We start from the raw sequence: 21,688 nt of genomic DNA on the forward strand, positions 1-21,688 counted from the left end.
GGGGAGAAATTAGAACAGAGAGCTCTATACACTTCCTCCAGGATATGTCACAAATAGGACAAGGAAGAAGCGATAAAAATTTTGGTTCATCTAGTGAGGGGCTGGACCTGAATAAGTGGACTGAAAATGTTTTCAGCTGACAGATTGTATCACCAAAATCATGTGAATGTGTTCTGCAAGTTAAAACAATAATAATGCCTAACCTCAAAGCAGACTTGACTAGAACCTTTCATAATGTATCTATTGGCTTCCAAGATTCTCTGTGGGGTATTTCAAATAGTAGCCCCTAGCACTGATAACGGGCGTGGTAAATTTATCCGCTTCCATTTTTATCATTTTCCAAAGTTGGTAGTCCCCAACAGAGCCGAAGAGAATAGAGATCCAATTATCCTAGAATGAGAGTAGAACTGCAGAGCTTTTTCCTTCTTTCTGTTAGATTGGGTAATGAAAGGCACAAAAGGCTAAGAAAACAATAGCTCTTTATTTGGTCAAGTACAGGCATCCACTGAGTGAGAGGTCTGGCAGCTCCCTTTTTAAAGGGGAGCTGGCCAGCGCTTCAGCCAATCAGGTCTCTCTCTGTTTCCGCCTGAAAGGAGAGGACCTGACTGGAAACTACTATGGTCCTTGCAACAACTAGAGGGGGGGGGAGTATCTAACACCCCTCCCCTCTAGGATGGAACATCCTAATGAGTGACGTAGTCACGCAGATAGGTGGGCCTCTGGATCGACCTGCTGGACCTGCACAGTTCAGACGGTGTGGATTCCCCGCGCTGGGCGGTCAGACCTGTTGCTTCTCCGGACTCATCGGGTGGAAACTCCTGGAAGCTTTCAGAGACCTCGGCTGGCACCGTCAGTGGAGGACTCGCCCGTACCCCGTCAGAGTCAGATAAGTCCCTGGGTTCCTCCGTAGTGGTCTGTGGGTTGTGCGGCTCAGCCTGTGATGGTGTTGGTGGTGTTTGCCGGAGTGGGGAGTTCTCCATTCGTCCCCGGAGTTGGTCGATGTGCCTCATCCAATGTCATCCGTCCTTGAGCCTGACGGAGTAGGATCAGGGGCCTGAAACTCCGACGATGGTTGCGGGTCCCCCCTGTGCAGTTGTGGGCATAGACTGGGTCGCCTATGGTAAATGTCCGGATCTTTCCATGGAGTCAGGAGGCGTGTCGGAAGAGTAGTTGGGGTGCAGCCGGTCTAAGTGGGACCTGAGTCGGCGTCCCATGAGTAGCTCCGCTGGGCTCCTGCCAGTGGTGGCGCTCAGCGTGATCTGTTGGACCAGGAGGTAGTGGTCTATTCGCGTTTTCCAGTCGCCCGGGCCCATTCTGCTTAAGGCCTCCTTGGTAGATCTTACCATCTGTTCTGCCTGGCCATTGGACGCCGGGTGGAACGGGACGACAAGGGCATGCCGGATTCCCTGTGCCGCTAGGAACTCTTCGAATGATTTGGCCGTGAACTGTGGGCCATTATCAGAGACGAGCACGTCAGGGAACCTGTGGGTCGCAAACAGCCTCCATAGTGTCCATATTGGGCCACCACACATAGCTCCGTGCCAACGCCTTCATTCTTACTATCCCAGGGTGACCCTTGTGGAGAGCCTCCAGCACGGCTACTCGCAGCTGCTTCGGGATGACCACCCAGTCCCCCCACAATAGACAACCCTGGATGGCGGACAATTGGTCATGTTTCATGACAAAAGGGTTGAGTTCTGTTTCCACCGGTCCCTTGGGCCACCCCCTCCACACCCAGTTCAAAATCTGCTTGATGATACATCTTTTTTGGAATGGTGTGCGACATCTCTGGAGGAGATGGGTCCCGAGTCTAGACAGTTGATCAGGAGTACCACAGCCTCAGGTGTTTGGTAGGGGGCATCGACTCAGTGCATCTGCGTGCCCCAATGTGGTGCCCAGACGGTGGATGAGCTGGTATGAGTATGCTGCCAGGAAGATCATCCAACGGGTCATGCGGGGGGAGAGTGACACCGGGGTTGGGCGGGGTTGGGCGGTCTCCAGCCAGTAGTCCCAGTAGCGGCTTGTGGTCCATCACCAGGTCGAAGTCCCTGCCATACAGGTATTCGTGGAACCGGTTGACTCCCGCCACTGCGGCCAACGCTTCCAGGTCCAGCTGGCTGTAGTTCTGTTCGGCGGCGGACAGCGTCCTTGAATAGAACGCGATGGGGGCTTCCGTGCCATTTGGCATCCGGTAGCTTAGGACAGCGCCAACTCCAAAGGGGGATGCGTCGCAGGTGAGCACCAATGGCAGGGTTTGACTGTATTGGACCAGGAAGGAGTCTGCTGATAAACGTCCCTTCACCGCGGCGAACGCCTTGGCTTCGGCTTTCCCCCACGTCCACTCCGCGTTCTTCACTAGCAGGCGGTGTAGTGGCTCAGCAACCGTCACTTTCTGCTTGAGGAACATGCTATAAAAGTTAAGGAGTCCGAGGAGCGCCTGGAGCTCGGTCTGATTTTTTGGAGTGGGGGCTTCCCTAATGGCCCTGATTTTCTGGTTGGTCGGGTAAATCCCGGAGCCATCAATCATATAGCCTAAGAACTCCACCCTGGGTACGTTTATTTTGCACTTTTCCTTTTTTAAACGGAGGCCCATGGATCAGATTCTGTCCAATACAGCGCGGACTCTTTTTAAAAGTTGCGCTTCATTTGCGGCGGATATCAATATGTCGTCAAAATAGGGGACGACTCCTGATATCCCCTGCAACAGTCGTTCCATGATACTTTGGAACAGCCCTGGGGCGATACTAACTCCGAATTGTAGGCGGTTGCACTTGAACGCCCCCCTGTGCGTTACAATGTTCTGGGCCTCCGCGGTAGAGCCATCTACTGGCAGCTGCTGGTATGCCTGCGCCAAGTCCAGTTTTGCAAATATTTTCCCCGGGCCGAGGGAATGCAACAGATGTTGGACTACGGGTACGGGGTACACACTTTGCTGCAACCCCTTGTTGATTGTGTATTTGTAATCTGCACACAATCTGATAGACCCATCAGGCTTGACTGGAGTCACTATTGGTGTTTCCCAGCGGGTGTGATCGACTGGTTCTAGGATACCATGGCTCACCAGTTTGTCTATTTCTTTGTCAATTTTCGGTCGGAGGGCGAAAGGCACTCTCTTGGGTTTGAGCCGAATTGGGGCCACATTGGGGTCTAGGCTAAACGATATGGGGTCCCCCTTGTAGTCACCCAGAATGGAGGCAAAAACGTCCTCAAACTCCCTAAAAATGGTTTCTGCGGCGTTCCCGGGGGCGGCAGCGGTTTGTGCTTGGCCTGCTTCGTCTAGGGCGTTGACTTCGGCCACGACCATCCCTAGAGCCTGAAACCAGTCTAGTCCGAAAAGGCTCTGGAGGTTGTCCCACACCACGATTGCCTGCAGCTTCTTGGTGATCCGCTTGTAGCGGACGGTGAACGTGCCTTGCCCCACGAGGGGAACCAGGTTTCCCTGATGGTCACAGAGGCTGACATCGGGGCTCTTGAGGTCCTCCTTCCGCATCGTGGGGATCGTCCGTTTAAGCACTGCCCATGAGATGATCGTGAGAGATGACCCGGTGTCTATCTCCATCTAGCAGGGGGCACCCTCGAGGAAGACTGTGACTTTCACCTTCCTGGGGCGGCTGATTCGGATGTGCCTTACTGGGACCGTGATGTTCGGTTTCAGGTGGCGGCTCTGGTGTTCCTGGGTGGATGCAGTGAGTTTGGCCACTTGGTCGTCGGCCTCTGACCGTTGGGGGTGTCTCTGGCTGGGATGTTTTCTTTGGTTTGCCCCCTTCTCCGCCCTCTCGGGGCAACCGATTGTTGCCAGGAACTCGCTGCAACACACTCTGGCAATGTGTCCCCTCCGCTCGCATCACTGGCACATTGCGTCCCGGAACCGGCAGGTTGCTCTTGCGTGGTTGCCTCCACAGCTGGCCCAGGGCAGACCTGGTGACTTGAAGTTTCGCGCGGGCACTGCGCGGGTACTGCGCATGCAGTGGCTGCTCTGTTCGTCACTTTCAGAGCTCTCCTGCTCGACGGTCTCACAGTGGACGCGGGCGCTCTTGGTTGCCTCAGCGGGTGCGTGGAGGTGCTGGAGGGTCTCGACGGACTTCTGTGCTGACTCGGCTGCTCTTGCCTCATCGAGAGCGATCTGGAGGGAGAGGTTGCTTCTCACCAGCAGTCTTGCCTGTAGGCTCTGGTCTCGGACCCCCATGATGATCCGGTCCAAGATGACGTCATCCAGCTCACGGAACTCGCAATGGGCTGCGGCTTTCCGGAGTGCGGGGATGTACTCATTTATTGTTTCGCCGTCCATCTTGTTCCTCATGTTGAAGTGATAGCGCCGAACGTACTTGGATGGCTTTGGAGCGTAGTGAGTCTTCATTGTTTGCTGGAGGGTTGTCCAGGACACGGCGTGTAGCAGCATCGGCGCGGAGAGGTTCTTGGCGGTCTCTAGAACTTTGGGGCCGCAGTAACCCAAGAACAGGTTCTTTTTCCTGGGTCCCGGAACACCATCAAGATCATTCGCCTGCAGGAAAATCTCGAACCGCAGCAGATAAGCATCCCAGTCATCCGATGCCAGGTTGAACGGAGGTGGTTGAGCATAGGTGGCCATTGTGACTCTCTCTGGATTCATAATGGCCAGTTGATGCCTTCCTGCACTCCGGGTGGAATCACTGCCTTGTGACCAAGCTCTTTGTTAGTGAGTTTCGCTCTTTTGTCTGCCTAATTGCCTTCCAATCCCACCTTCGTCGCCAGTGTTAGATTGGGTAATGAAAGGCACAAAAGGCTAAGAAAACAACAGCACTTTATTTGGTCAAGTACAGGCATCCACTGAGTGAGAGGTCTGGCAGCTCCATTTTTAAAAGGGAGCTGGCCAGCACTTCAGCCAATCAGGTCTCTCCCTGTTTCTGCCTGAAAGGAGAGGACCTGACTGGAAACTACTATTGTCCTTGCAACAACTATAGGGGAGAGTATCTAACACTTTCCTTTCAAACTCAGGTCAATCATACCTAATCCACCCTCATCTTAAGTTTAGCATTAATAAGCCAAGCTTATCACCAGTAGGGAATACATTTTAATATCCATTTCTTGTATAAACATAATGTAAACATTATAGCATTAAACATTATAAATTCAGTTAAAAGGTCTGTGTTTACAGTATAACAGCAACTATGGAAGTAGAACTTTTCTGTTCTTAGACAATATTTCTTTGCAGTGTGGGTAGTCGTCTTCAGAGCAATTTCATTTTGAATTGAAACCACAAAGGAAACCCAGGTATCAACGCTGTGTTCTATGAATCATTATGACATCACTGAATAACACTAATCCCTCTAACGCACCGTCATTTAATTCATAAATTCTCCACAGCATCCACTATTATTGGAAGGAGAATTACACGTAGAAAACCAAATGTAGAAAATGGGGTAATATTGGAAATAGGCCGTTTATGTCGGGGAATGTACATCCAGGAGGATCCCAGCTCATCAAAAGCTTTTGATGAACTTGATCAACACTTAAAGAAGCCATTTAAAAAAAGTTTAACAGAGGCTGATGGGACTCAAACATATAACACCTTGGTTGATTTACACTACTCTTGTGTTTGAAAACGGCAGCTTATGAGACACACACTTAACACTCTACATAGCAAGAGCAGTTTGAAATCATGAAGCCGTAAGAAGTTAAAACCCTCTCCCCTCCTTGAAAATTGAAATATCCTAGGAAATATTGAAAAGACAGAATATTATATTTCTCTGGATCAGAAATGGAAAGACAGGTTTTTAGGGAGGAAACAGACTCACTCTTAATATCCCCCACTTTTCTTTATAGGACATCAAAATGCCCAAGCCAGTCTATTCTATATAATAAAGAGTTTTCCCCTTCAGCTCCAGGGTGATGGGATTAAGGCATGATAGTATTAGCCCTTTGCCCCATTCACCACATGGCATCTGGAAACTCAAACCTGGCCCCATGGGAGTCTCACAACCAATCAGAATACATTTTCTTACACAGGAACAGGAAATAGAGAGGTGGGGCCAAACAGAGATTATAAAGCCAGGAACTTTCACCCCTTCTTTCTCTCTTTCTTCCTCTTCACCCAACATGGAAGCATGTGATCACCCTTTCTGTTCAGGACTCAAGCCATGTGATCATGTCCACCATTAAACCATCTTTCCAAGCAGACTCCATGTCTTCAGTGTCTCTTTCCCCACTTGGAGTTGAATCCAGAAGGACATTTCTTCCAACAAAGCCTTCCAGATATTTCTGCTCATAAACTGAAACAAAAAATAATTTATTTCTTTTTCTTTCAATTCCATATCTGAACCACTTCCTCTGAAGCCACGTTTCAAACAAGAATGAATAGAGAGGGGGTGGGGGTGGGGGGGTGTAGTGTAGTGTAATGTTTGAAACCTTCCAATATATTTGAAACAATACAATATACTATGAAAGAATATTCTATGCTGGCATCTGATAGATATCTGAGTTTTTTTCTCAGGCTTGATTCAAAATGCTGGTTTCTATCTATCTATCAAGACACTTGATGTTGGATCTGGGCAACGAGAGAACAGACTGCGGTCACAAAGTGACTTAACAACTCTATTAATAGTAGTAGTGATCCAGCTTGCTCTGTGGTCGGAGGGTTCCCCTTTTATAGGACTCGGGTACGCCCCTCGACCAATCAGAATGATACCTGTTTCCCGCTGTAGCAGCGGACCAGAGAGGAGACTTGCTACGATATATGTTAATATCTAACACCCCTCCCCTCCTAGACGGAACGTTGCAGTTAGTAATATAGTCCTTAAGATCCGTTGGTGTTTGCCTTACTCGGGTGGAGCGTCGCAGTTCGGGTTGGTCAGAAGTAGTTGCAGGATCGGTTGCTCTCTTTGTTTCGTTTTCGGGCGTTTGCAGGCTTTCGTTGTTTTGGCGTTCGCGGGTCTGCTCGCCTTCGTTGCTTGGGGATTGTTCCGTTCCGCACTCGACCTCTTGTTCTGTTCTGGGTTCGCAGATGTCGTAGTTCTCTGTGTTGGGGCTCTCGAGTGGCTGACTTTGCGTTGGTAGATAGCTCTCGTTCTCGGTTCGTAGATCTGAGTGCGCCAGGCGACCCCGAAGTTGATCGATGTGCCTTTTCCAGTTCCGCCCATCTTCCAGTTCTAACAGATACGATCGTGGACCCGTGATGCCAATGACCTTTGAGCAGCTCAGCGGGGCTCCTACCCGTCGTTGCGCTGGGGGTAATGTGTTGGATTAATAGGTAATGGTCAATGCGTGTTTGCCAATCACCTGGACCCATCCTAGCGAGGGCCTCTTTTGCGGATCGCACCATTCTTTCCACCTGTCCGTTTGATGCCGGATGGAATGGCGCGACGAGGGCATGCCGAATCCCCTGACCAGCTAAATACGTTTCGAATTGCATGGCCGTGAACTGGGGCCCATTATCGGAGACCAGGAGGTCGGGCAGGCCATGAGTGGCGAAAAGTCGCCGTAGAACCTTAATGACTGCCTCTGCCGTGGTTGAAGTCATTAGGACTACTTCTAGCCATTTGGAGTATGCATCCACAACTATGAGGAAGGTTTGACCTTGAACTGGTCCTGCGAAATCGATGTGTATTCTCGACCAGGGTGCTTTAGGCTTTTCCCATTCTGTGGCGGGCGCTTCCGGGGGTGCTGGTCTCGATTCCTGGCATGGATCGCAAGTGGCCACCCATTCCTCTATCTCTTTGTCCATGTTTGGCCACCAAACGTAACTTCTTGCTAACGCCTTCATCCTAACAATCCCCGGATGACCAACATGTAATGCATCTAACACATTTCTACGTAACGCATAAGGAATAACAACTCGATCCCCCCACAATAAACACCCTTGCAACACTGAGAGTTCATCCTGTTTTGACCAAAATACTTTGAATTCCGGGCCCACGTTTCCCTTCGGCCACCCCCTCCAAACCCAAGTTTGCACTTGCTTTATTATATTGTCTTTAGAGGAGAATCTTGCAACGTCGCAGGAAGAAACCGGTCCTGAGTCCAAACAGTCAATGAGCAGCACCGGTACTTCGGGAGTGGGGTCTGGCAAAAGGTCCGGTAATGGGCAACGGCTGAGTGCGTCTGCGTGTCCCAGAGTGGAGCCCGGTCGATGAATTAACTTGTATGAGTACGCAGCCAGGAAAACAGTCCACCTGGTCATGCGTGGAGAAAGGGAGACGGGAGTGGGGCGGTTTCCCGCCAATAGTCCCAACAGCGGTTTGTGATCTGTAATTAGTTCAAAATCGCGGCTGTAGAGGTATTCGTGGAAACGTTTTACTCCAGCTACAGCAGCTAACGCTTCCCTGTCCATCTGGCTGTAGTTCCTTTCGGCTGATGAAAGAGTCCTAGAGTAGAAAGCAATGGGTGCTTCGTTTCCGTTTGGCATCCTGTGGCTAAGGACTGCGCCAACTCCAAAGGGTGATGCGTCGCAGGTCAATACCAGCGGCAGTGTCTGGCTGTATTGGACTAACAGTGAGCCAGTGGTGAGCAGGCGCTTTACCCCGGCAAAAGCAGCTGCTTCGGATCGTCCCCATTTCCATGGTGCATTCCTCTGGAGTAGTCGATGTAATGGCTCAGCAACGGTCGCCTTCTGTCTCAGAAAAACGCTGTAGAAGTTAAGTAGTCCGAGGAAGGCCTGCAACTCGGTCTGATTTCGAGGTGTGGGGGCGTCCTGGATCGCCTTAATTTTTTTTGAAGTGGGATGTATTCCCTGACCATCGATTCTATATCCCAGGAATTCTACGCTAGGCACGTTAATTTGGCATTTTTCCTTTTTAAGGCGGAGGCCCTTCTCTCTGATTCTGGCCAAAACAGTTCTGACTCTTTTTAATAGTTGCTCCTCGTTTGCAGCGGACACCAAGATGTCGTTGAAATAGGGGACGACTCCCGGTATCCCTTGCAACAGCCGTTCCATGACGCTCTGGAACAGACCTGGAGCAATACTCACACCGAATTGTAGCCGGTTGCATTTGAATGCTCCTCTATGCGTCACTATAGTTTGGGCCTCCGCTGTGGCGCTATCCACGGGCAACTGCTGGTAAGCTTGTGCCATGTCTAACTTAGCAAATATCTTTCCTGGCCCCAACGAATGCAATAGGTGTTGTACTACTGGCACAGGATATGCGCTTTGTTGTAGCGCGACATTAATTGTGCATTTATAGTCCTCGCAGATGCGGACTGATCCGTCTGGCTTGACTGGGGTCACAATGGGAGTTTCCCAGCGCGCGTGATCCACCGGCTCAAGAATTCCTTGCTCCACTAACTTATCTATCTCCTTATCTATTTTTGGGCGGAGTGCAAAAGGCACTCGTCTCAGTTTAAGTCGGATTGGCGCCACTTTGGGGTCTAAATTGAATGAGATTGGTTTACCCACATACTTACTAAGACCGGGGCTGAACACATCCTCGAACTCCTTAAAAATCTGCTCGGCGCTGCTGTTCTCCACGGTGTTGATTCCGGTGACTTCTAGCCCCAAAGATTCAAACCAATCCAGTCCTAGAAGGTTCTGTAACGGTGCGCTGGCGATGGTCACGGGCAGCTGGGCTACGATGTCCTTGAAACGGATCTGGAACGTGCCTTGGCCCACGATGGGGACTTGGTTCCCCTGGTAGTCTCGTAGCAGGATGTCTGGGGCGTGTAGTTGGCTCTTTTTGAGGCTAGGGATAGCCTGTTTCATGGATGCCCATGAAATGATCATCCTTGACGATCCTGTGTCAACTTCCAGCTCGCAAGGTGAGCCCTCCAAGAGGACTGTGACTTTCAGCTTTTTAGGCCGCTTGGTGCGGACCTGGCTTATTGTTGTGAGATACGTTCGCAATTCCTCCCTCTGGGTCAACTCTACCTCAGCATCTGTATCCTGAAAATACTCTCGTTGAGCGTCTTGATAGAACGCTCTCTCAGCTCTTTGTGTGTAATCTCTCTGGGAATACGCTCGCTCAGCTCTTTGGGGATTTTCTCTCTGGGTAAACACTTGTGGATTTCTCTCTGGGCGCCCTTTTTGATTTCGCCAAGCCCCTGGGTTGGGCTTCTGTTGGCGGTACGTGGGTGGCTGCCCTGAGGCAGGGACTCCGCTCCGGCACACTTGTGCGATGTGCCCAAGTTTGTTGCAGAGTGAACAAACAACGTTCCTAAACTGACAGGTAGACCGGGGGTGATTCCCTCCGCAGCTTGCGCAGGGCAGTAAACGGGATCCGGGTCTCCCCCCAGGCCTCACGTGACTGCTTCGCATCAGGTGACTTTTCTCGAACTCGGGATCTTCGAAGTCTGGATTTGTGTCCTCGTAGTGTACTCTGGTGTGTCTTGGCGCTGGCTGGCTTGTGTTGAACCCGCGTTGTATTGTTTCCGCTGATCTTTCCACTGATTCTGAAGCACTAGCCTCGTCGAGTGCAATCTGCAGGCTTAAATTGGTTTTGGCCAGCAACCGTTTCTGTAGGGAAATGTCTCTCAACCCGCATATGAGTCGATCCAGAATTTGCTCATCCAGGTCTCTGAATCCACAATGTGTAGCTGCCTTTCGTAGAGCTGCAACGTACTGGTTGATAGATTCTCCCGCCTTCTGGTTCCTCGTGTTGAATCCTTGGCAACAAACGTGGCGGGAAGGTTTTGGCGCGTAATGGGTTTGCAGCGTCTGTTGCAATGCCGTCCATGGTACCGCCTGAATGGGGGTTGGTTCAGAGAGGTCCCTGGCCGTTTCGAAAACTTCTCGGCCGCAGTAGCTCAGGAATATATTTTTCTTTCGAGAGTCCGGTATTCCTGTGTACTCGTTTGCTTCGAGAAAACACTCGAACCTGAGCATGTATGATTCCCAATGATCAGCGATTGGGTCGAATGGAGCTGGAGGAGTGTGCATCGCCATTTTCTCTCGTTTGAATTTGCCACGCTGCGGTGTCCTGAGATGGCTGCCGGAATTCCTGCCGAATTCCTGGGCTGGATCGAATCCGGAGATTCTGAAGTAGCGTTCTTCGTCCTATCTGTCTCTCTATCCCACCCTCGTCGCCAATGTTGGATCTGGGCAACGAGAGAACAGACTGCGGACACGAAGTGACTTAACAACTCTTTATTAATAGTAGTAGTGATCCAGCTTGCTCTGTGGTCAGAGGGTTCCCCTTTTATAGGACTCGGGTACGCCCCTCGACCAATCAGAATGATACCTGTTTCCCGCTGTAGCAGCGGACCAGAGAGGAGACTTGCTACGATATATGTTAATATCTAACACTTGAGATGACAGATCTTTTTCTTTCCAGGATTTACAATGTGAGGCCAGTCTCATGTCCTGTATTCTAGATAAGTGAAATTGGAGAATACTTTGCTTTTTTATAGCATTTCCCAACCAAGGACTCTTACCTCGATTAACTTTTAAATGGCTGGTGAAGACAACTTTTAATAGTCAATCCTCCTTTATGCATTTATAATTATTTTTTTTATTTCCAAGGCATAACCTAATAAGAATAACATTTAAGAAGTTAAAATAATATTTTGATCATTTGTACCAGCATTGTTCAACAAAATGTCTCCAGATTTATCAAGATTACAATACCTAGAGGTCTGTGATGGTTGGCCATTCTGAACAGCACCATGTACAGAAGAATGTATAAAGTTAGAGCCCAGCTTATTTTGGTACTACATAGAAGGTGAATTATGAATTTGGGTTTAAGAGTAGCCTTGAACTGGAAAAGAAAGAAAAAGAAAAAAAGAAAGAAAGAAAGAAAGAAAGAAAGAAAGAAAGAAAGAAAGAAAGAAAGAAAGAAAGAAAGAAAGAGGGAGAAGAGAGGAAGGAGGGGGAGGGAGAGTAGGTGGTTTACAAATGCTCAGCATTCCTTTCATTATTACATTATCTGTCATCCTCACCAAGTAAACCTAATAGGTATCACTATCAGATAAAATAATTCCATTTTTATAAGGCTAAATTGACGGAATCATGCAAGTCCCATTCTCTTTGCAGTGTCTCTTTACTTGGTCTCCCAGGTCTTTCCTACCTCCCTACCATTACATCACCAGAATGCCCTATATTTTTTACACTAATAAGGCAAAAGTTTATTCTTCAGCACAAGGACATTTTTTCCACAAATGAGTATTAGATAGTAGACTGCAACCTTCTTTCTAAAAAAAGTACCTTTATGGTATCTTCTGCAACATGTTGGAAATAAGGCAGGTAAACTTGGATAGAGTAAAATTTGTGTAATCTCACAATACAAGAACTTTTTGGCAACCCAGTTTATTGGAAAGATGGTAAAATGTCTCTTCTAACTAGAAAGGGATAAGGGAACAATGTAGTCCAGCAACATGACTGAATATACAAGATATATATCTGTGTTTGTGAGCCCTCTTGTGGGCAGAAAAATAAGTGGCATTAACTCGGTGTTGCTCTGAGGTAATTTCTTCACGGGTGATTTATAACAGTTTTAACAAATGGTTTAAGAATTTTCTAGTCCTTAGCAAATTTTAACTAGGCTCTAAACTCCTATTGGTCTTAAGCATGACTAGGCAAGCATTTGACTCAGTTCTAGGAAGAAGTCACTGAAATAGCTGGTGGCTCGTTCTTGACTTAAAGGTGCAATTTCCTCTTTATACCCAGCGCAGTTTCATTCTGTTGCTGCTTTCATCCCTCTGCTGGTTTAACACATTGCTCTGTACATCTTGATCTTTTTATTGGATGACATCTTTGTTCCAACATTCTGCCATGAGAAATTCTGGTTCTCATCTTTTAACTATCTTATGGCCAGCAGACTAAGATTCTATTTCAATTGATAATATGGAAAGGTAAAAGGTTCCCCCTCTCACATATGTGCTAGTTGTTCTTGACTCTAGGGGGCGTTGCTCATCTCCATTTCAAAGCCAAAGAACCAGTGCTGTCTGAAGACGTCTCCGTGGTCATGTGGCCGGCATAACTAAACACCGAAGGCTTACGGAACGCTGTTACCTTCCACCAAAGGTGCTTCCTATTTTTCAATTTGAATGTTTACATGCTTTCTGTTAGATATTCACTCTTACTACCATGGTTTCCACCAAGATCCTCTGTTGTGGCGGGAACAGAGATTGAATCCTATTGGTTGAGAGGTCTGACAGCTCCCTATAAAAGGGCTGCTGTCAGACCAAGCAGTTGCTGTACATACTGTTCTACTGTTAATAAAGAGCTGTTGTTACCACAAGCCTGTCTCTGCCTTCTCAATAACCAATCTAACACTGGCGCCGAAGGTGGGATTGGAAGGCAAATAGGCGAAGAAGAAGAACAACGAATCCAGCAAGTAGATCCAGCCCAGAGCTCTCGGCGTGGCATCAAGCGACCATTTTGAGTGAAACTCGAATCGCCCTCTGTATGAAAATGGCCATGCACGCCCCGCCAACTCCGTATGACCCGGTGGCTGAGCACTGGTCATCGTACATGTTACGATTCGAATGCTTCCTCGAGGCAAATGACCTAATGGGCATCCCTGAAACCTGAAAAATAACCTGTTTCTGGGGTACTGCGGCCGAGAGGTTTTTGAAACTGCAAAGAACCTGTTGAAGCCAACCCCACTCCAAGCAGTTCCCTGGGCAGCATTACAACAGACTTTGAAAACCCACTATGCGGCCAAACCATTGAGGCACATTCACCACCATGAAGTCAATATTAGGAACCAGAGAGAGGGCGAATCGATCAATGAGTACGTGGCGGCGCTTCATAAGGCAGCCACATATTGCGATTTCCGTGACCTGGACGATTTAATATTGGACCACATTATCTGCAGTGTGCGGGACATTAATCTGTAGAGAAGATTGCTTGCCAAATCAAATCTGTCTCTGCAGATCGCACTCGACGAAGGAATAGCGTCTGAGTCAGCAGACAAGTCAATGGAGACCCTGCAGGGCCAACAAAACATACCACTAGCCGTGCAGAAGCAAACGTGCGTTCACCACGAGGGCCCAGAGCCCGAGCAATCTGACAGTGAAGATGACAGCTACCGCATGCGCAGTTGCCGCACAAAGCTGGCGTGAAAATTCAACTCATGTTTGCCTCCTTGTGCAAGATGCAGAGACCATGCCCGTTCTACTTGTCAATTCCGAGACGCCACCTGTCAGTGTTGCGAAAGAAAGGGGAACATTGCCAAAGTGTGCCGGAGCAAATTCCCAGCCACCACATGGCAGCCCAAAGATACTCCTAACCGCCAACAGAGGCCCAGCCCAGGAGCCTGGAATAAATCACAAGGGCGCCCAGAGAGAGAAACAAAGGTTACATATCACACTGTTATAGGACAAGTCCGCACTAGGCGGCCAAAAAAACTGAAGATCACTGTCCTCATAGAGGACGCTCCCTGTGAGCTCGAGATAGACACTGGATCGTCATTAACGATCATGCCATGGTCGACCCTGAAGCAAGTCATCCCGAGCTTGAGAAAGCAGTACCTTCGCACCCCTGACATCAGCCTGCGAGACTACTAGGGGAACCAAGTCCCCATTGTACGCCAGGGAACCTTCCGTGTGAGGTTCAAAGAATTCTGCGCAAAGCTTCCCATGATCGTGGCCCGTGACAACCTGCAGAGCCTCCTGGGGCTTGATTGGTTCGAAGCCCTGGGGTTGGAAGTGATCGGAATCAACTCTGTGAAGGAAGGCGCCGCCGAGGCCATCTTTAAGGAGTTTGAGGACGTTTTCGGTCCTGGTCTCAGTAAGTATGTGGGGACAGCAATCTCCTTTAGCTTGGACCCCAACATAACACCTATTAGGCTAAAACCCAGGAAAGTACCTTTCGCTCTCCGCTCTAAAATTGACAGGGAAATTGACAAGCTTGTGAGCCAGGGAATCCTAGAACCAGTCAACCATGCTCGCTGGGAGACCCCTATTGTGACCCCGGTCAAGCCTGATGGGTCAGTCCGCATCTGCACAGACTATAAATATACAATTAACAATGCGCTACAACAAAGCGCATACCCTGTACCCATTGTACAGCACCTACTACATTCGCTAAGCCGAGGCAAAATCTTTGCTAAATTAGACATGGTGCAGGCATACCAACAGTTGCCTGTAGATGGCGCTACAGTGGAGGTTCAAACCATTGTGACGCACAGGGGTGCATTCAAATGCTATCACCTGCAATTTGGAGTTAGCATCGCCCCTGGACTGTTCCAAAGCATCATGGAATGGCTTTTGCCGGGGATACCAGGAGTCATCCCCTATTTCGATGACATCTTGGTATCGGCTGTAAACGAGGTGCAACTTTTAAAACAAGTTCGAATAGTTTTGGCCAGAATTAGAGAAAAGGGCCTATGGCTTTAAGAATAAAAATGCAAAATTAATGTACCAAGGGTTGACTTCCTGGGGTACATGATCGATGGCTCTGGGATTCACTCGACATCACAAAAAATAAAAGCAATCCAGGAAGCCCCCACATCTCGCACTCAAAGCGAGCTGTAGGCGTTCCTCGAGCTCCTTAATTTCTACAGTGTCTTTCTCAAACAGAAAGCCACCATTGCTGAACCGCTTCACCGTCTCCTGGCCAAGAACGCCAAGTGGTCCTGGGGCAGAGCCGAGGCTGCCGCATTTGCCGCGGTCAAGCGACTACTGACAGCTGATTCCCTTCTAGTCAAGTACAGCCAGACCCTGCTATTGGTGTTAACCTGTGACGCATCTGCATTCGGCGTTGGTGCTGACCTCAGCCACCGCATGCCCAACGGCACAGAAGTCCCTATTGCTTTTTCCTCGTGAACCTTGTCTTCTGTGGAAAGAAACTACAGCCAGATGGACCGCGAGGCTCTGGCTGCAGTGGCAGGAGTCAAAAGATTCCATGAGTACCTTTATGGCCAGGATTTCAAACTTGTGACCGACCACAAGCTGTTGTTAGGACTATTGGCTGGGGACTGACCTACCCCAGTGTCGTTATCTCCTCGCATGACCAGGTGGACTGTTTTCCTGGCTGCCTACTCCTACAAACTAATCCACCACCATGGCTCCACTTTGGGGCACGCAGATGCATTGAGCCGCTGTCCCCTACCAGAACTCCTGGCTGACCCCACTCCCGAGACACCGGTCCTGCTCATTGACTGCTTGGACACTGGACCTGTCTCGTCATTCTGCAAAGGACTCCACCATCAAACAAATTTTGAACTGGGTGTCAAGGGGGTGGCCCAAGGGGCCTGTTGGGGCTGATTGTAAATGAGTTGTTGGTAATTAATGGCTGTCTACTGTGGGGGGACCGAGTGGTTATTCCAAATAAACTGTGCAGGGCAGTATTGGAGGCTTTACATGTGGGGCATCCTGGCATTGTAAGGATGAAGTCTTTGGCTAGGAGTTACATGTGGTGGCCTAACATGGACAAGGAGATAGAAGAATGGGTGGCTACCTGCACACTGTGCCAGGAGTCTCGACCAGCTCCCCCAGAGGGGCCCGTTAAGGAGTGGGAGCATCCTCAAGCACCCTGGTCTAGGGTGCACATTGACTTTGCTGGCCCAGTTCATGACCAAACTTTCCTCGTAGTTGTGGACGCTTACTCGAAGTGGTTAGAGGTAGTCCTGATAACCTCCACCACGGCAGAAGCAGTCTGTCAGCATTCTAAATACCATGCATGAAATCAATCAGAAACCAAGACAGAATCATCCTTAAAGTTCCAATTTATTCATACAGGCAAATTAGCACGTCTATGGAATTCCAACTCTAATGTTCTTCCTGGAATTCCACCCAGTTGAAAGTTCATGATCTATCCCCACACCCCATAATCCATCACATGTTCCAATCATCATCTTTCACGCTGGCATCTACACCCCTCTGCTTCCGGTCAGGTGTCAAGGTGCGGAGACAAAAGATGACCTTGAGCTTCTAGAAAGAATGACAACAAAACATTCCACAATTCTACTCCTTACTATTCCCCCCTCCCAACTACTACACTAATGAAGCACCATAGGAAATTATAAGAAAGTGTGGCAGGCCAAAGATCCTAAAAAGAACATAACTACAGGCCTGACAGGCGAAAAGAAGAAAAACGTTTCCTGAAAAGAGAATAATATAAAAGTTAACATAATAAAATTTTAACCACCTCTTCTCCCCCCAGCCTATTGGGAAACTTCTCATGGAATTGCTTACTAACTTCTCCACTTTTAGGTTCCAACTTTTCGCCCAAGTAGCTACAGACCAAGGGTAACCTTTCCAGTGCACTAATTTATTTATTTATTTTATTTCTTAGCTTTTTAGACCACCCCCTCTCCCAAAAAGGGACTTACTTACTACCCCCTTACTAAGTACTGTAAGTGACCGCTATTCAACCTGGAGTCTACAAGAGACATGAAGGAAGGAGGTTCTCTAGGCAACTCAGGCATGGCAACAAATTCCATGCCACTGGTAATCTGGAAAGGTGTAAATCCAGTGCTGCTATGGACCGCATCATTGTACACCACTTCAGCGAAGAGTAGCAAGTCCGACCAGTTGTCTTGCTGATAGTCCACAAAACACCAGATGTATTGTTCCACCACCGCATTGGCTCTCTCTGCTGTGCAATTTTTGCTGGGATGAACCTCTGAGCTCAGTTCTTGTGTGGACCCAATGGATCTCAGGACCCCTCTCCAGAGCTTAGCTGTGAACTGGACTCCACGGTCTGAAATGATCCTCTTGGGTACTCCGTGCAGGCGATAAATGTGTTTCACAAACATTTTGGCTAATTCATTTGCGGATGGCAATACTGAGCAAGCAATGAAGTGTGCCTGCTTAGAAACCAAATCAATAACTGTCCATATTACTCTGTTCCCACAGCTGTCTGGGAGTTCCACAATGAAGTCCATTGCGAGCTCTTCCCACAGTCAGTTAGGGCTCTCTGCTGCAGGTGCTGTAGGTTCTGGGCTCTTGGATTCAATCATCCACGGCTGGCCCTTTTCCTCCTCCGAGGCCTCCCTCTTGGTAGGACTTTTCGTCACCTTAAGTTGAGGATCCTCTTCCAGAAGTCGTTTGGGCATTTCCCCCTCCGAGGCCTCCCCCTTAGTTGGACTCTTCGTCACCTTACGTTTCGGATCCTCCTCTGGAGATTGTTTGCCCTTTTCCTCCTCCGAGGCCTCCCCCTTGGTAGGACACTTCGTCACCTTAAGTTGGGGATCCTCTTCCAGAGGTCGTTTGGGCTTTTCCCCCTCTGAGGCCTCCCCCTTGGTAGGACACTTCGTCACCTTAAGTTGGGGATCCTCTTCCAGAGGTTGTTGGCCCAGATGGCTCTTCTGTGGTGGCATCTGGGGCCCTCTCTTTACCGCTGTGGTGGTTGGTGCACACGTTTGTGGCCTTGGGGCTGGAGCCAAGCACTCTGACACTCTGTGGCCAATTTGACAACAATGGTGGCATTTATTGGTCCCCCTGAGGAAAGGAACCTGGTTACATATCTAAACTTCAGAACCTCCTCATCACATTGGACTGCTCTCCAATTTGCAGCTTCCCCCTTGGTAAACCCTTCTTCCATGGAGATTGCTTCTCTGTAGGAAGGTGGGGTAAGAACCTTTTGGGGCATTGCAGGGGAGACTGGAACCGGTGGGGAGGTCAATCCCTCGGTTGGCCACTGCCCAGTTTTCTGCCATGCTGCCATCTGCTGAGGGAGGGCAGGTGCCCACTGGCATTCCTCCCATCCATGACCTGGGGTTAAGACCCATCCCAGGGTTGCCTGCTTCACAGGATTCAGTTCAACCAATGATGGCTGGCTAGGGGGATTTATGTGCCAAGGACCCTCCTGCTGGCTTGGAGGAGTTATGGGCCAAGTAGGTGCACTCTGCTAGCTTGGAGCATTTTCCCATGTTGATGGCAAAGGAGGTGCCCAGTGGCATCTCATCCATCCATACTCTGGGAAGAAAACCCAATCTGGTGGTGCTTCATTCACTGGTTGCAGCCCAATTTGTGGCTGGCAAGTGAAAGATGCTGGCCAAATCCCTTTTTGCTGCCTGGGTTCAAATTCCCATTTTGAAAGGGAATCTGTCTCCCACTCAGTTGCTGGATAATAAGTCATTTCATTTATTACTGTCTGGAAGGAGTCAAAACCTCCACTCCAGTTTTTTTTTTTCAAGCCTTGCTTCCAAGCTGGAGGGAAGGAGGGGGAGCATGCACTCACATTTAGTTCTCCGAGATGGTCCGGGAAGCCCATCAGAGATGAGTGCGTGGGGATGGCTTGAATCTCCATTCCTTTCATCTTCTAACTGGGTGTAGAAAAGTCTTTCCCAGCCCCCTCCGTCCTCTTGCCAGATGCAATAAATCTTGAAGCAGATTCCTTTGCCTTTGAAGTATACAGAGAGCGTTTTTCTCAGCTTCTTATCTCCAAAAGCTTTCTCATAATTCTTCACTGATATTTTACGCTGTCCCGGTCAGCGTTGGGAATTCAGCACCCCCCATCACCAGCCCCCCCCCCCTGCGAGGGGGGGTGCTAGTGATTTATTTTAAAGAGAGAGTTGGAATAATGTCAGCGTTCTAAATACTATGCATGAAATCAATCAGAAACCAAGGCAGAATCATCCTCAAAGTTCCAATTTATTCATACAGGCAAGTTAGCACATCTATGGAATTCCAACTCTAATGTTCTTCCTGGAATTCCACCCAGTTGAAAGTTCATGATCTATCCCCACACCCCATAATCCATCACATGTTCCAATCATCATCTTCCACACTGGCATCTACACTCCTCTGCTTCCGGTCAGGTGTCAAGGTGCAGAGACAAAAGATGACCTTGAGCTTCTAGAAAGAATGACAACAAAACATTCCACAATTCTACTCCTTACTATTCCCCCCTCCCAACTACTACACTAATGAAACAGCATAGGAAATTATAAGAAAGTGTGGCAGGCCAAAGATCCTAAAAAGAACATAACTACAGGCCTGACACAGTCATTAAGGTGCTATGGAGACTTTTCTCCATGCACGGCCTGCCCGACGTCTTGGTCTCGCTAGGATGGGCCTAGCTAGGATGGGCCTGTGGGATTGGCAAACACGGGTTGATCACTATTTGTTAATCCAACACATCACGCCAAGTGCCACTACTGGGAGAAGCCCCTCCAAGCTTCTCATGGGTCACCGGCTAAGGTCCCACTTAGACCGGCTACACCCAAACCATTCTGCCACATCGCCCCGACTCCATAAACAAAATTCGAAACTTTAGCATAGGAGACCCGGTATACGCCCACAACTACGCCGGGGGAACTTTGTGGATCCCTGCCAAAGTGATAGACATCACCAGGCCTCGCTCTTATCTCTTAGAGCTAGAGGATGGTAGAAACTGGAGAAGGCATATTGACCAACTCCGTGGCAGCCTCTCCAACTCCACACTTAGAACACCAGATGAAACTCCTGAACAAACCAGCCAAAGCCCTACCCAAAAGGAGCAAACACTCACTCCTTCTAGAGCCAGCTCAAGCCCGAGGGTACCGGGGGACTTATCTGAATTTGTTGCAGGCCCACAGCAAGCTCCAAACGAACAAATCCCAGAAGCTCCAGCCACGGCCTGGGAAAAGTTCCAGGAGATTCCACCAAGTGGAGCTGGAGAGCAGACACGTCCATCCGACCTGCCCAAAGAACCAGTTCCAAATGAACTGCGCAGGTCTGGTAGGACTAAACAAAACCCGCCTTCCTACGTGATTACGTGACCAATAGAAAAATCCCAACTAAGAGGGAAGGGGTGTTAGATATTCACTCTAACTAACATGGTTTCCACCGAGGACAGAACAAGAAGCAATGGGTGGAAACTAATCAAGGAGAGAAGCAACTTAGAACTGAGGAGAAACTTCCTGACATTTAGAACAATTAATCAGTGGAACAGCTTGCCTCCAGAAGTTGTGAATGCCCCAACACTGGAAGTCTTTAAGAAGATGTTGGATAGCCATTTGTCTGGAACGGTATAGGGTTTCCTGCCTAGGCAGGGGGTTGGACTAGAAGACCTCCAAGGTCCCTTCCAACTCTACTATTGTATTGTATTGTAAGGTCCTCTGTTCTGGTGGGAACAGAGATTGAATCCTATTGGTTGAGAGGTCTGACAGCTCCCTATAAAAAGGCTGCTGTCAGACCAAGCAGTTGCTGGATTGTACATACTGTTCTACTCTTAATAAAGAGCTGTTGCTACTATAAGCCTGTCTCTGCCTTCTCAATACCCAATATAACACTTTCGAACTGCTAGGTTGGCAGAAACTGGGATAAGTAGTGGGAGCGCACTCCGTTTTGGAAATATGGAAAGAGAAATGGCTACAGCCACTGGGGGATCCACATAAGAGAAGGGCTTCAAGAAAAGATGGTTATTGTGTCTCACTGATCAAAACCCCTCCTCTTTTTTATCTGCCTTGTAACACGACATACGTAAAAACAAGTGGAGCTTCGACTGTGCACTCACAGCCACCATCCTTCCTTTTTAAACCTCCTCTGCAGATGCCCCTGGACCCACAGGTAACGAAATTAAACAAATTAGCTAAGGTCTCTCCATCCCATTTGATTGAACATGAAGCCAATGGACTAGGATGCTTAGAAGCAGCTTGCCACGTTGTATTCATAAGGTAGAAAAGGAAGATGCCATCATCTCCGAAACAAATTTACCCGTTTTCATTCAGCTGCCCACCCAGTGAAACTGGCATAATGCCTTCTCTGCAAATGGAGGCACTGATTGCATAGGAAGTCATGTTACAGGACACTGGGGGGGGGGGAACCAACTTTAAGCTAGCCAGATAAATAGATGCAGCAGCATGATCCATGATGGCCATGATGGCAAATCTCCCTCCTCTCGGGCACTTCA

At 48.8% G+C, this 21,688-nt stretch overlaps 1 protein-coding gene across 1 annotated transcript in view; it reads left to right on the forward strand.

Annotated features, from left to right (window-relative positions):
* LOC309385806 (granzyme A-like) overlaps window positions 1-21,688 on the forward strand; it is a 37,817-nt gene that overhangs the window by 8,198 nt on the left and 7,931 nt on the right. The gene's annotated exons all lie outside the window — the stretch shown is intronic.

The sequence above is a fragment of the Natrix helvetica genome (assembly GCF_964273705.1).
Source record: "Natrix helvetica genome assembly, chromosome: 2".
NCBI classification, from domain to species: Eukaryota; Metazoa; Chordata; class Lepidosauria; order Squamata; family Natricidae; genus Natrix; species Natrix helvetica.